This window comes from Onychostoma macrolepis, chromosome 03 (genome assembly GCF_012432095.1).
Source record: "Onychostoma macrolepis isolate SWU-2019 chromosome 03, ASM1243209v1, whole genome shotgun sequence".
NCBI lineage: Eukaryota > Metazoa > Chordata > Actinopteri > Cypriniformes > Cyprinidae > Onychostoma > Onychostoma macrolepis.
The window spans coordinates 18,104,014-18,121,334 of record NC_081157.1 but is presented as its reverse complement, the minus strand read 5'-3'; the positions used below and the strand labels follow the sequence as shown (position 1 = coordinate 18,121,334).

The window sequence follows — 17,321 nt, the reverse complement described above, 5'->3', positions numbered from 1 at the left end:
GTTGAGAACCACCGTGCTAAACTACTTTGTTTCAAGGGGAAGATCAACTATTGGGAAGTTGAGAGTGGCTAAACATTGTTGAGTGAAATTACTGGATTTTAGCTATTTAATTGCACTTTAATAATATAATGTGTTAGCTTCCTGAGCATTAATGTCTGTTTTGCAACCTTTTGTGATGGTCATTAGTGGTAAAGCTGGATTGTAGCATCAAGTATGGGGATGAACTCATATGCCTTGTCCTGTAAATTTAATTAATATGCAATGAAACTGTAACTACAGTGCAATTCAAAAATATTTGGGTACACTGTAAAACTTTTTACTGTAAATTTGCAGTAATTAACTGGCAGCAGCTTCAGTGTGTGTGTGTGTATATATATATATATATATATATATACACACAGTATATATAAATATGTATATACACTGCCCTCCAAAAGTTTGGAAACGCCCTAGAAAAGTGGGTATTTGGACAATATTGGCATGAATCCTTTTTCATTTGTAAATAATTTTGCACTGATAAGGGATGACACAAACTATGAAAACATATTTTATTACATAAACAGTTTATACATAGAAAATACTTACATTTTCGATTCATCAAAATATCCACCATTAGCAGCTATTACAGCTCATTCATAAAACAGATTCATTGTATTCTAAACTTAATTGGCAATCAATTGTTGAAGCTATTAAGGTGTGCTGACCCAAAAATCTTTTAAAAACCTGGGCCAAGTTTAAACCAGTAATCAGGCATCACAGCTGGCAAAGGGGCATGTCTGACTTTGACATATATATATTGCCATTATTATGTAATCAAAATGAAAATTATTATTGCTGGTCTTCAATGATAATGTTAAGTTACTTTAATGTACAGTATTTGCACCAAAAAATGATAAGGATTTATGCTGATATCATCCAAAACCACACTTTGCCAGGGGTGTTTCCGAACTTTTGGAGGGCAGTGTATGCGTATATACAGTGGATACGGAAAGTATTCAGACCCCCTTAAATGTTTCACTCTTTGTTATATTGCAGCCATTTGCTAAAAGCATTTAAGTTAATTTTTTTCCTCATTAATGTACACACAGCACCCCATATTGACAGAAAAACACAGAATTGTTGACATTTTGCAGATTTATTAAAAAGAAAAACTGAAATATCACATGGTCCTAAGTATTCAGACCCTTTGCTCAGTATTTAGTAGAAGCACCCTTTTGATCTAATACAGCCATGAGTCTTTTGGGAAAGATGCAACAAGTTTTTCACACCTGGATTTGGGGACCCTCTGCCATTCCTCCTTGCAGATCCTCTCCAGTTCTGTCAGGTTGGATGGTAAACGTTGGTGGACAGCCATTTTAGGTCTCTCCAGAGATGCTCAATTGGGTTTAAGTCAGGGCTCTGGCTGGGCCATTCAAGAACAGTCACGGAGTTGTTGTGAAGCCACTTCTTCGTTATTTTAGCTGTGTGCTTAGGGTCATTGTCTTGTTGGAAGGTAATCCTTCGGCCCAGTCTGAGGTCCTGAGCACTCTGGAGAAGGTTTTCGTCCAGGATATCCCTGTACTTGGCCGCATTCATCTTTCCCTCGATTGCAACCAGTCGTCCTGTCCCTGCAGCTGAAAAACACCCCACAGCATGATGCTGCCACCACCATGCTTCACTGTTGGGACTGTATTGGACAGGTGATGAGCAGTGCCTGGTTTTCTCCACACATACCGCTTAGAATTAAGGCCAAAAAGTTCTATCTTGGTCTCATCAGACCAGAGAATCTTATTTCTCACCATCTTGGAGTCCTTCAGGTGTTTTTTAGTAAACTCCATGCGGGCTTTCTTCCGTCAGGCCACTCTGCCATAAAGCCCCGACTGGTGGAGGGCTGCAGTGATGGTTGACTTTCTACAACTTTCTCCCATCTCCCGACTGCATCTCTGGAGCTCAGCCACAGTGATCTTTGGGTTCTTCTTTACCTCTCTCACCAAGGCTCTTCTCCCCCGATAGCTCAGTTTGGCCGGACGGCCAGCTCTAGGAAGGGTTCTGGTCGTCCCAAACGTCTTCCATTTAAGGATTATCAACCTGATCTCACAGAATTCCGTGTAATGACCACGGACCCTTAACTCCGAATCTGTGGTGGTATCATGGAATCGCCGAAAATTCCGTGATGGGCTCACAGAAGTGATATCAATGTAAGTCAGTGACAGGCATCAGCCGTGAACCACGCACGGATTCACTGGTTACACCAGCGCTGCATCGGATCACGTAAAAGGAGTGACTCCGATGCAGTTATATTTGTATATAAATTTATACTTTCACTGGAGCACCTAACCCACCCCTACCCTAAACCTACCCACTTCTGAACAATATAAAACACACACAGGCAAATATAAGTGCAGTCACTGGTATTTATTGCAAAAACTGTCCATAAACAAGCAGTATAAAAGCATTACAAACAAGTCGTGTTGCATTCCAAGTCTTCTGAAGCCATACAAAGTCTTTATGCGAAGAAGAGAGTAAAATACAAGATTTTAATCGCTGAAAATGATCCCGCTCTGTTAACGCGCTCACATCTCATTCAAAAGATACTCCCGGGCCGTAGCATGACGCAATCGGTCACGAGACATACAAGAGCCAATGGTATTTCACAACTAAAGCTGATGTAAAGCTTCTTCTGGCGGCATTTTTTGAATTCACGCACAGAGACTGCAGCACATAGCGAACGGAGACGGTGATCGCGTCTATTCCTCTCACAAATCAATCGTTTTGCCTCGGAAGACTTGGAATATTAATACTTTTTGAATAAATTATGACGGTAGTTGTCTGTCTGTTATATCTTGTGTTTTATTTACAAACGGTAGGTTTAGGGGCAGGGGTTGGGTTACGTGCTCATAAATGTGTAAATAATGTAATATAAATAAAACTGTTTTGACTGTTTACATTGAAAAATCACACCCCAACATATATGCAATAATGGCAATGTTATTACCCAATATATAATTTGCAACCTGGTCTCACAGAATTCCGTGTAATGGATCCGTGCGTGGACCACGGCTGATGCCTGTCACTGACTTACATTGATATCACTTCTGTGAGCCCATCACGGAATTTTCGGCGATTCCGTGATACCACCACAGATTCGGAGTTAAGGGTCCGTGGTCATTACACGGAATTCTGTGAGATCAGGTTGGGATTATGGAGGCCACTGTGCTCTTAGGAACCTTAAGTGCAGCAGAAATTTTTTTGTAACCTTGGCCAGATCTGTGCCTTGCCACAATTGTGTCTCTGAGCTCTTCAGGTAGTTCCTTTGACCTCATGATTCTCATTTGCTCTGACATGCACTGTGAGCTGTAAGGTCTTATATAGACAGGTGTGTGGCTTTCCTAATCAAGTCCAATCAGTATAATCAAACACAGCTGGACTCAAATGAAGGTGCAGAACCATCTCAAGGATGATCAGAAGAAATGGACAGCACCTGAGTTAAATATATGAGTGTCACAGCATATATGAATACTTAGGACCACGTGATATTTCAGTTTTTCTTTTTAATAAATCTGCAAAATGTCAACAATTCTGTGTTTTCTGTCAATATGGGGTGCTGTGTGTACATTAATGAGGGAAAAATGAACTTAAATGATTTTAGCAAATGGCTGCAATATAAAAAGAGTGAAAAATTGAAGGGGGTCTGAATACTTTCCATACCACTGTATGTGTGTATATATATATATATATATATATATATATATATATATATATGTGTATGTGTATGTGTATATATATGTATGTATAATTATTTTTCTTTTTTTTTGCTATATATACGATTACAGTGTATTAAAAACAGTCCTGTAAATTAACAGTAAAATACTGGCAGCACATTCGCCTGTAGTTTACTGTAATTCTACAGTTATTTAGCCACTTTATAGTATGTTACTGTAATGCACTAAATTACAATAACTGCCACGCATGTTTATAAACTAATATTTATAATGTGTTAATAATGTGAGCACATTAATATTCTGAAATCTTTTAATCTGAGACTTCTAAAAATAATGTTTATTAAAATAAAATAAAACTGAATTAAGCAAAACCAATTACAAGTAGAAACGTACATTTTTTGCAGATAACTGCTAGTTAACAACAGCACACATGCATGTGCAATCAGCACTAGCAAATAAATTATCACTGCATCAGTAACTCCATAGTTACTACCTTTTAAATGAAGCAACATATCATTATATCAACATGTCTTTGCTCATCCTTGACTTAAACACAAACTCTTCAACACAATGGTTAACCCACAAAACTCAGACAAACAGAAACCTTTTAAATCCCATCAGAACAGGGCCCGTATTCTTAAAGATTCTAAGAATCCTCTCAGAGAGCTCCTAATTTAGCTTAAAATTTCTAACTAGGAGTCTTAGTTTAAAAGTGATTCAGGACCAATCTGAGAGCAACTTTGAGCGTGGAAAAGACAAAAACTTTTATCTTAGTGAGGAGGCAGGGCTGACCCCGTTGCTAGCTATGACACAGTCTTTTGAAGACTGTGATTGGTTGGTTGTCCAAGAAGGAAATAAAAGAGCGCTTTTAAGAGTAGCCTTCACTTTGAAATTACAAGTGTAATTTTTCCTGTCAATCATTGTGAGGGGGTGGGACTATACTAGGGGGCGTGTTTGTATTGTGAAGTGACGTCACTCACAGACGACCGTGCTGAACGCTTTGATTAATGGAGGTAATCGGTGAAGGCTCCGCTAAAGGCAGCTGTCAATCAGTTCGTGCCTGTGTGAACGAACAGACAACCTTCTTGGCACAATACATAATTCTGTCTTTTTTACCCCAAATGCAGCGTTTATCCCCTGCTAACAGCTGGGGCAACAACGGTACGCACAATAGGTCAATATTCACTATTAACGAAACGCTTTACACCTGTCTCAACATCTCTCACTGCTTCTCTCACTCCGATTGACGCAAATGAGTAAACAGACAGTGTAATTCTACTCTTATTACAGTACATTTTATTCCTTTCTACACCTGCCTCAATATTTAAAAAAAAAAAAAAAAAGTGTCAATCTATATTTATTTACCCATTTTCCACCTTATATATATATATATATATATATATTTATATATATTATTTCATATTTTAACAGTTTTAATCCGTTATGGAGCACATGTCCCGTGGCACCAAAGCATCGCGCAAGTCTCATGATCTCTCACGGTGTACAGCCACCCGACACTGCGATTGATGCACATGATTTTTAATATTAATTCACTTTGGCTGTGGTAGGGCTGGGCGGTGTATCGAGTTTGTACGATATATCGATATATTCTTTATAAGCGATACGGTATGAAGCAATACCGTTAATATCGATATAAGTAGTTTGATACGAGCGCATCTGAAAAAATATCTAGGGAGGACACAGACTGAACTGCTGCGGAGAAAGTGCATAATACAATTTGTTCTACATGTATCAGGCTTTATATGAAGGGCTTTAAAAAAAAATCGTAAGATATAGTAGCCTATAGTTTATAGTTTCGGTTTAAAGCGGCTCTGACAGAAAGACTGCGTGTGCCGCTGACAGAGACGTGCTGTTTTCCTTAACTTAACACATAACTTACATTTCACAGGTATATTCTCCATCTGTAAATGTTAGAAAGCCATGGAAATATTTCCATTTTGCAGTCAGAAGTGCATGAGCTTTTGCTTTGCGATTCTCCGCTAAACTTCACAGAGTGCCGACGCGCGCATGCGCGACAAACAGACGGAGCGCAATGAAATAGGAGCGCAATAACTCTGATTAAAATATACATTTTGCTGAAATATTTGTAGTTGGAAAATAAATGTGACGTATGTAGAATTTTAAAACGACAAGTAAGTGTATTTGTATGATAGCACTAACTGTAAAGTGTAATGGGGTAATCAAAATAGCCTTTTTACTCAATTAGTCTGCTTTTTTATTATTTTCAATTTTAGTTTAGTAAATTTAACTTCTGCTTTAAAAGCATTATTTTTGTTTTTAGATTGCAATGTTAGAATGTAATGTGATTTGAACCCTTTTTGCACATAATATATGCCTTCATGCTTACATTCACTTTATTTGTTTAATCCAAATACAAAATACCGAGATGTATACCGTATACCGCACATCAGCCAAAAAATACAGAGATATGAATTTTTGCTCATATCGCCCAGCCCTAGGCTGTGGCATGTTCTGTGTGAAGACTCATCTGTAGGGCAGGCAGAGTAGGAGTAGCAGCATTTTTTGTTTTGTTACGTGCATCAGTTGGAGTGTAAACAGACTGAGAGATCTTGAGGAAGGTGCTCTATTATAAGATAGGAATAAGATATAGGTGGAAAATGGGTAAATACGTGCAGATTTGCACTGTCTGTTGGTTTATGTGCCTCAATCGGAGTGCAAACAGTAAAAGATCTTGAGGTGACGCGCTCTCTATTACTACGGGAGTTCTAAGCGGCCATGCATTTTTTTCCCTTCTTGTTTTCTCGTGATCTCGACATAACAAAAGTTGTTTTCTAGTTATCACGACTTATTTTTCTCACGAACTCAACATAACAAAACTTGTTCTCTAAGTTACACAACTGCGCCAGCAGGTGGCAGTATAGAACTACTGATGGGGAGCTGATACTGTATCAACTAGGGATGTGCCCGAAGCCGAATACCTTATTCGGAAAGGCATGGATAATGGCTTCAAAACGAATAACGGATTTATCCGAATAACAGAAAAAATATTCGGCAGACACAATCACATGTTTGCTGGAACAGCAAAGAGGTCTGCGGTTGTTAAGATTTGTGCAATAATAATTGCTTTGATAGCGTTTGACACAGTTTCGTACAGCTAATATCATGGTGATCATTGCGTTTGTCTAACAAATGTGGTCTCCTCAGCAAAAAACTATCCGCACGCTCCGTTTTTGATTGCTGCCTGTCAGTGCCGGCGAAGCAATGTTGCCAGATATTGCAACAAAAAACACACACAACCAATCCCCTGAAAAAATGCACCAAAATAAGTTTAAATCTTGTATTTTGCAAATAGGAAACAGAATCTCTAACCTCCACCTTCATCCTCCCACTTTATTAATGCCCTAATTACTTTATTAACACTGTTACATTAAATATTGAAACAAGTCCAGCGACACTGAAAATATCTGGATCTGGAGCGGAGTGGAGTGCTGCACTTGCGCCAAGTTCTTTCACTCCTTTCAAACATTTACGGAGGTCTGGACCTCATAGCTGGCTATGGGCCTGGATGTGTAAAGTCAATGAGTGTAAAAACGCATTACATTTGCCCTTTTCGTGAATGGCATTACATTTAATTATACTAGACGAAGAAAAGCGATGTTTGATCAAGGCTTTTGGAGGGTCCAAATTATTTGTTGCGCTCTGTTAATAAAAAAAAAAACTCGTAAATGATCACAGACTCCCGCAACACATGATCTAAGTTACTTAAAGTTCAAGTGAGCTTTATTGTCATTCTGCTATGATAGGCTTCTGAACACTTTCTTTCCATTTATATTTCTTTTTGTTTTCTACTACTGCTCTTATTTAAGATTATGGATGCTTGTCTCTTGTCAAATTTGTACACAAAGTTTCACTGGAAAATTAAAGTTATTTTTCTTTTTTGATAAAGTTTTAAATAGAAGATATTTACAGTTATAATTTTAATAAAAAATAATACTTTCTTTAGTAATACAAGGCTTATTTGTTAAATGAAAACTATGAATCGAACAGATTTGCATTTAAAATGGTATTTTCATGTCATTTGACAAACTTCCGGTTTAAGCCACGCCCACTTCCGGATCTATCCGATACAAATAATTTTGAGATTGTCACAGATACAGATACAAATAATTTTGAGATTGTCACAGATACAGATACAGATACAAATAATGGCTCCGCTGCACACCCCTAGTATCAACTAAATCTTACTGTACGCGTTTGGGACAGAGGACCTTCGTGATCGCTATAATTTATGCAGTTTATTATTGACGATTTATTAAACTTATAAATGTTAAATGCTTGAATAAATACGATCATTTTGCTTGAAATGTTATTGTTTTTGTTACGTTATTACTGCTGCACAACTCATCGCAGTTTCTCATTCGTGACCCTGTACCACAAAACCAGTCATAAGGGTCAATTTTTTTTTTTTTTTTTAATTGAGATTTATACATCATTGATGTATGGTTTGTTAGGATAGGACAATATTTGGCAGAGATACAAAGTTTTGATGTATTTACAGTAGGAAATTTACAAAATATCTTCATGGAACATGATCTCTACTTACTGTCCTAATGATTTTTGGCATAAAATAAAAATCAATAATTTTGACCTATACAATGTATTTTTGGCTATTGCTATAAATATACCCCAGCGACTTAAGACTGGTTTTGTGATCCAGGGTCACATTTACAACGACGTATTTGTTATGTGCATCTTATTTTTAATCTTTATTGTTAATAAATATATATTTATAGGAAATGTGATTTGCATATGGGTATAATTTAGTTCAGTGATGTTGTAGCCTTATCCGTTGTATTTTCTACATTTGTAGGAAACCATAAGAGTAGAATTACACTGTCTGTTTACTCATTTGTGTCAGTTGGAGTGAGAGAAGCAGTGAGAGATGTTAAGACAGGTCCCAGTGGGCATTTGATGTCAATTTAACATCAATATGACATCAAACATTGATGTCAAAATTACGTCACGAAATAGGTCAAAAATGAAAGTCATTTTGACGTCAAAGTGTCGATGTCAATTTGATGTTAAGATTTTGACCTCTGCTGATGTCATTTTGATGTCATGCTTTGTTGGCATTTCTACATCTATTTGATGTCAGGATGTCATGATGTTGATGTCATTTTAATGCTATTTTGATATCATTCAATATCAAGCTTCGATATCAATTCAACATAAATGTGACATCAAACATTTTTTGACATATTTTTGACATCACAAATTTATTGACATATTTTGATATTTCAATGTCAAGCATTACTCAATTTCAACCTAAATGTACAATGACTGACAACATACACATACTTTGAGATCTGATATGTTTTTATTTTATTTTTTGTAATATAGTGGGGCGCTATGGATTCACACTTCCAGAGCTCTCAAGTGCCTGTAAAGAGAACAAGAAAGCAAACATTAAAATGGGCCCTGTCCATTAACATAACCAATGCTTAGTACCCATCAGTAGTAGGCTACTCTTTATTATATTATATTATTATTATTATTAATAGTATATAGACAACTAAAAGATAACCCACATTATAGCCTAATCACATGCAGTAGTCAGAGGTGCAGATGTGTACTAATATATGATAATGGATCAAACCTTTTGTTAATATCTGTTAATAGTGTCACATGTCAGGATCTCATTTCACTGCTAGTAATCAGTCCACATTTTGTACTGAATTGTAGAATGTGAACATTCATTCAAAGCCAGAGAGCAGCGTTTTCAAAACATCTCTTGGCTCTTCCCTATGTAAGGCTAGTGGTGTCTCAATTCCATGGTGAATATTTTTACCCCCATGTCTTGCCACTCTGTTTAGATTGACATGGTGTAGGCGTAAAACGAAGGGGAAGGGTAAAAACAGAGAAATGGGATTGGGCCTAAATCTACATCGTTGTTTGCAGCAGCTCCTACCTTCCGGCGCCCAGTGCCCCCTCTTCTGTCCGGCGCAGCGCGCAAATGGTTGGCCATCAGGCTACCAATGGAAGCTTCTGTGATGCCAGGTTGTGACTTCTGGATGGCACCTGAAAAATTTAACAGCACTTGCCATTTATCTTGCACATACTGATCAAAATAAAAATCATGTAGAGAGCTATAGGTGATGACGGTGCAGGCAGCGATCGCGGAGCAGTTAGAACGTGTATTTCGGACTTTTTTTCACCACAAGTCTGAAAGAAGACATGTTATTGAAGACAAATATCCAAAAATAAAAAAATTGATCATTAAAAAAACCCCGATGTTTTTGCCTGCCGTGTCTCGGTTTGGTCATGCGGTCGTCAGTCCATGTGCTGTTCATGAGCAAAAATATCCGTTCAACGGGAGCATTTGTGCCCAATAGAGACATGGCAAACTGACAAAGGAGACCTATGTGTAGCTACTTTTTTGAACGTAATCTCCCTGCTTTTGAAATGCGCGTTGGCTGCACAGAATCAGAATCAGATTGCAGAAGCAGACCGCTACGTGACGCGCGCGTTAATAGTGAATATTGACCTATTGTGCTCCCGCTGTTAGCAGGAGATAATCGCTGCATTTGGGGTAAAAAAGACAGAATTGTGTATTGTGCCAAGAAGGTTGTCTGTTCGTTCACACAGGCACGAACTGATTGACAGCTGCCTTTAGCGGAGCCTTCACCGATTACCTCCATTAATCAAAGCGTTCAGCACGGTCGTCTGTGAGTGACGTCACCTCCCAATACAAACACGCCCCCCTAGTATAGTCCCACCCCCTCACAATGATTGACAGCTTTCCGTGTAGTCATCGAAAATTCAAATGCAAAAGGAATTGCGATTTCATTTGAGTTTTGGCAGGTTACATGCACGACGCAGAGAAAGTGAAAAAGCAAATGTGGTAATTAATATTGCTATTTAAATACGACAGGCTCATAAATCTTAAGACATGGGAAATACAATTGCAAATGGACTTTGCCTTTTCATTTGAAATGTGGCAGTCACTGTGCGTTCGCGAAAGCGAACATGCAAACGGTAATGCAAGATTTGCAATTGCATTAGGATTATGTCACAATTTATGCGCACGCATGTGGAAAACGCAATTGAAAATACAATTTGCAATTGCTTTTGAAAATAGTCCAGAAAATCCTTCCATATATCTCTCTCATTCAGCACGAATCCAAATGTTTCCATATTCGCGACATATCTGGATGCTAAAATATGATTTATTATAGGCTTTGTGCTTTCATCGACGTAATAACAGCACAGCGAGGCAGTGGTCACGCTGAACGCAACAGATTGGACAACGGAGCACTGTAACTTTTTATACGTTTCTTTAAATGTATTTTATTTTGATAATGAACTGGCTGCAATGTCGCAAAAATATGTTGTGTCTTTGTGCGCGTGAGGCACCAGCGCGATATAGCCATACCAACGCTGGTTGGTTACTGATGCAAGATATCATTCGAAATCAGGGCTCCAAACTGCGACTAAAACGGTCGCAGTTGCGACCAAAAATATTAATTTGCGAGTGAAGTTTTTGCTGAGGTCGCCAATGGCGACTATATGACTTGATTTTTTTTTCCTGATTGTTTTGCGATCACATCTTTTATGTCCACGTATTAAACTGAGACGATGCGCATCAAAGTTTTAATGGAAAAAAGGAGTTTCAAACAGTCCTCATCTCTGCCGAAATGCCTGCTAAACGCAGCTAAGTTGTGCAGCGCGAGAGATCAAAATGACGGAGACGTGCAAAGTTAAAGTGCAGAAAAGCAGCGTCTATTTCATGCACAACTTGAACAAACTTCAACAGGTAAAGCTGTCAGCTGTGTGGATATTGGCAATATCGTTAACAATTCTCGTTTATAATCATTACTAATATGCAGGGGTGCACATAACTGGTTTGCAGGTCCGCATGCGCGACCAAAAAGTTAAAAATGCGCTGTGTAAATAAGTTCTGACAGCGCATTTGCGTATCGACATGGTTGACAGCTGTTAATGCGCAATTACCATTTTAGATCGACAAGCTGTACTGTATAAGATTTCTATCCAAACTGAAAGCACAATCTAGGCTACTGCTGCCGTTTTCAAAGCAAAACTGTGACATTTCATTCACTGACGCTCTTCCATCAGCAGCGCTAAACCCGGAAGCGCATAATGCTTACTTGCCGGCAACCCGACAAAATAAAAGCTCGCTGATTTTACATTTGAAAATGATGAAAATTTAAATTAAAATAATAATAAAAATATTCGCATTTTATTTTTGTTTACCATAAAATAATTGCATTTTTATGTAATATTCCCTTTTTATTTTAAAATAAAATAGTATTATCACACTTGATTATTTAGTTCATTATTTTTAGTTAGTTATTTTATAAAAAAAAAAGAAATAATAAAAAAAAGAAATAAAGTGCAATAATATTATATTAATAATTTTTTTTAGAGTTATATTTTATGGGTCACACTACATGCCATAGCCCGTGTGAGGACCAAACCAAATCTCCAGGTTCTCATATGAGAGCCAGGCTGAAAAACTTATGTGCACCCCTGCTAATATGGCTTCTTGTTATCAAGATCTTTAGAGAATGAGGATTACATCACAGTCTTTTCACTCCATGTTGCAATTCGGGAAGGCGCCGCCATATTAGCAGGATACGCTGTCCATTCCCGTGGTTACTTCTCATTCTCTATACGGATAACTGCTTATCTTTTGTTTTATTTTTGCCTTTAAGTTAAACAATCATTCATTCTTCATTGTATCATTTGCAGGGAAGAGAAGTTAATTTATCTCACTGCATGATAATTAGATTTTTTTTTCTCTTAGGTTTTGTAGAATTTCATTTACAATGTTGATCTGATTACCGTGAAAACAGTGTCACCCGCTGGACGCTCGCTGCTGCATCAGCCGTCATATTACATTATCCAAATAAAAGTGTGTTCAACAAGCTGACAGAAGTCGATCCATTTCTTTGTCGGAAACTTTTAAATTATAAAGTATAATTGTTGTCATTATAAGAGTCACGAATCTGGTCTGTGAACTTCCATTCACTCACCACCAGAGGTCACTCACTCACTCACCACAGTTACTTTTGCACTACACTAACTGTTGCACGACACCTCCGGACTACAGTTCCCATCATTCATTGCACTGACGACACGCACACAGCTCATTGCACTGATCACACACAGCTGATTCCCATTTGCACACCGTATTTAAGCCATGGACTTTCTCTCCCTTACTGCCGAGTATTGTATGCATTTATCGCTGCCCTACAGAGCCCCTGTTAGTTTCCTTACTTGCCTTGCCTGTTTCGGATTGTGTTTTCCGCTGCCTGGACTATTGCTTTCGTTTTGGATTTACCTCTCTTGTCTAGCCCCTTTGGATACTGTTCGCTGTCTACCGACCCAGGCCCGTTTTGGATGACTCTTTGCCTTGCCTATTATATACCTGTTTGCCACTGTTCGACCCTGCCTGTTAAGACCACGTCTCTTCTCAATAAAAGGCTTGCATATGGATCCGCACGTCTCATGTCTCGTTAGCCCCGTAACAATAAGTATTCATTGTATGCGTATCTGCACATAGTATATGCTTTACAATTTTGTCTTTATCACTGTCTTGGTACATTAAGCCACTTTAAGCAGTTTAGAAAGTCCCCTGTTCAAGTTCTGCTAATTCACAAGCCAGTCATACTTGCAAAGAAGGTAGCGTTAATTATTAAACCAACAAAATCAAATCTTTCAAAAACACACAGCAATGTGATTCTTTTATTGAGTGAGAGGCAGTGGGTTTAATCAGTGACATTAACAGATTTACTATTCGGCGTCTTCTCTGCAACCTGCTTCCTTTGATGTGTTTACACATAGAAAAAAGGCGAAAAAACATACTGCATTATGCAGTTTTCTCTCAGAACCATGATCCGAGTTACTATTGCAATTCTCGATGCAGCATGAATGACATGCAATGGTGACATTTTTCACAATCACGACAAAAAAATCAAATACTGCCCTAAACTCCATGGCGGGAAGGCAGTGCTATCCTGCAAATATGGCGGATAAACAAAGCAGTTTCCCAGAATTCTACGTGGTGTTACGTCACATTCTCATTATATCTTTCTCTATTATAGTATGAAATGAATGTGAATTAATATCAAAAGGTATGCTATTTTATAAGAGAGCCTACACTTATTGAAATGTCTCATGTAATCGCTCATTCTGTGTCAAACTGTGGAAATCTTGTAAAGCTTATAAACAATGCCACGTAACAATACCTAACCACTGGCCATCCATAAGCTCATCAGTCAGCTAGAAACATAATTATAAAGAGGAGCATTTTGCTATATTTATTCACTCTTGCATATTAATATTTTTACTTAACCTGTTGTCTACATGATAAACAATGCAAAAACCGACTGGATGTGTGAGAGATTTGACAACATTTCTATAGGATGCATCGAGGAGGAGCCCAAACTAACACTGTAAAAAGCGATCAGTTGACTTTTCTTTAAAAAATTGAGGAAACCCAGGGCTCGCAAAATCACGGGGCTATTGCGTTTTCCAGTTGGGCTACCAAAATGTATCACTGCCCTGCCCAGCGGGCTAACTTAAATACTGTGGGTCCTTAAAACCTCTCAATTTACTTATTTAAAACTTTTTATGGCCGTAAATTTTATACATGTTAAATGGTATAAGAAAAGTCTTAATTATAATTTCAAGAGGTCTTACAGTTGGGGATGGAAAGACAAGAACCGCGATACAGCTGGATTAAACTTCAAAAGGCAATGATGTCATTGAATAAATATGAGTTTGTTGTAGGGAATATAAACAAGTCCCGCCCATTTGGAGCTGGCTCCAACCTCCGTTTATACCTATCTCGGAGAAGCCGCTATATTTGCTCCTAAAGCGCCAACTTAATGCATAATTAAAGAAATACATTAAGTAAACTTGACAATTCTGAGTTACACTGACAAATAACAGTTTGAAAATGTGTTGTTCACTTTTTATTTTTAGTTGAACCAACTTAAATTTATTAAATTGCAATTACTTAAAAGTTATTATGGTCCATGATATTGGTACAGATTCTGTGTAATAAACAATTCTTTGTGACTGTATATTTCAAGTTGGAAAAGACGTTTAGTTCCCACTTTAAATGAACCTTAGTTCGCAGGTCATCTACAAGATGGATTAAAATGCTGATAAGTCAAGAAAAGAGTAGACAAACACATGACTGTATGATTGAAATGTCAAAATGTTAAAAAAAACAAATAAATAAAACGCGTTTATTCTGTGGCACCTAAAAAAATAATTTGGCGCCTAAGTTTTTTCTTATAGGAGCCAATGGCTCCTTACTCGATTTTTTGGTTTGGAGCCCTGGAAACTGTCAAGCTTTTGCAAAACAAATAAAACTGTAAAGCTTTTGCAAAATAAAGAGAACTAATTTCTGCCATCTCATTTTCCTTTACGAGAACTTTGGAATGCGTCACAATGAACCGTAGGCCTGGATGCATCAGTGTCACATTTGCATAGGCCGTACTATTTGAATTCCTGATTGGCTGACAGCAAATTTCAAATATTATATGGAACAATAAAATAACGTTATTAACCGGTTAATGGCCATTTCAAATTTTCGATTCTGTTCGGAACTATAAAATTTGATTTCGTTTCTGTTTCCGGTTCTGTTCCAGTCAAAATTTCGTTTATTTCCAGTTTTCATTTTCGTTCCTTGAACCGGTTCGGAGCCCTGGTCTAGATATACATTAAGTGCTTTGGAAATCCCAGATGAGGTTCACAGATTATCTCGTGTCAGGCAGCAGTACAAGTTTGTTAAAATCAGTCAGAGGATTTGTGGATTTGGCCCACAGACTGCAAGCTGAAGAGTCCTGTTGGTTATTATTATATTGTGTATTGTACTGTATTTCTCTGAAAAATGAATCACACTAACATGAACACTTTCTGTTGTAGATTATCTCAGTGTTTGGTGACAGCAGAAGGTTGTGCTGCTCTGGCGTCAGCTCTGAGTTCAAACCCCTCACACCTGAGAGAGCTGGATCTGAGCTACAATCACCCAGGAGAATCAGGAGTGAAGATGCTCAACCACCTGGAAAAACTCAAGTAAGTTGAGCAGAAACAATCATCCTGTCTGCTGTGTGTGTGAGAGAATTTGTCATTGTTTTGTGGTTGTCAAGAGAAACTTTAGTTCTCAAAAAAAGACTGCATGGGAAGCTTAAATAACTTAATTTTTGTCTCAGACAGAAGCTCAGCTTATCTATGATGATTGGATGAGCTCTCAAATGGAAAGTAATTTACAACAAACAGTGATAATTGTTTAACTTGGGGCTTGAAATGAACATCCTCCATGATACCAGTGAAGGGCCACGTTCACACAGCAGCCGAATACGGTCGTCAATCCTGTATTTGAGTCCTTAATACGGTTACGTTCACACACGGTACAGTTATTTACGGGCGTGACAACCACATTCTGTAACCGAACTCACACCTGTAAATTTTCAGGACTCACAACCGTATTCTCGGAACACACGCGCTGTGTGAACGGAACAGGACTGGACAACTAATTGTCTGTCACGTCATACACCGCGCGAGAGAGCCGCTCTGCCGCACAAACGCGCGTCTACCGTGTGTTACGTGTTTTCGGTAACTTACAGTAACGGAGAAATGAGCTGCGTGTCATCTGAAAGGTTTAGGTCCAGTCAGTTTTCCACCGGAGCCGCTCCCCTCAGTTTTGTGTTCTGCGCGAGATTCAAATGTCCTGCTCTCCACCCAAATTTAAAAGCTGCTGTCAGTTAATGAAGATTTGACGAAGAACTCGCGACTCGATTGGACTCTTGTCGTGTCAGAAAGTGATAAGACTTTCAGTTTTATGGACGTCACCATGTTTGATTTTACTTTGGTCACTGTCGCTATGGTTACTGTTAAGGAATATGGGCTTGACTCCCGTTGCACGTTCATACAGACAGTTATTCTAAACACAACTGTAAGCTGCTGTGTGAACGAGACATTTCGAGACTCACACCTGGAAAGTCAATGCGGTTGTCAATCCCAAAAACTGACAGTGTGAACATAGCCAAGATCTTCATTGCATCCCTACATCAGAGATGCAGAAATGACTATTATAGATTTTGTTGGTACGATTATAGTCTGAAATATAATCACGGTTTCACGATTATCACAATTATTATCCATTCATGAATTTCACAACACTACTAATGTATAAAATCACATGAACACTCTTTAGATTTTAAAGTGCTATTTATTGCTGTCTTTTGAAACAGAAATAACACAGTAACCAAATAATACAGCACAAAATAATAATAATAATAATAATGAAGACAAACAAAAGTCCATCTCTCCCTTTTTTCGCCTTTTCTATGTGTAAAAACACCAAGGGAAGCAGGTCGCGGAGATGACAAGAAGATGCCGGATAGTAAATCCATTAATGTCACTAATTAAACCCACTGCTTATCACTCAATAAAATAATCACATTGCTGCGTGTTTTTGAAAGTTTTGTTTTTGTTTGATTTAATAATTAACATCACTTTTGCGAGTATGACTCACTCGGCTTGAGAATCAGCAGAACTTGAACGGGGACTTTCTAAAATGCTTAACATGAATAACGCTTCATG

At 38.0% G+C, this 17,321-nt stretch overlaps 1 pseudogene; it reads left to right on the top strand.

Annotated features, from left to right (window-relative positions):
• The window catches only part of LOC131533791 (NACHT, LRR and PYD domains-containing protein 12-like), a 68,626-nt pseudogene that overhangs the window by 23,123 nt on the left and 28,182 nt on the right, over positions 1-17,321 (top strand).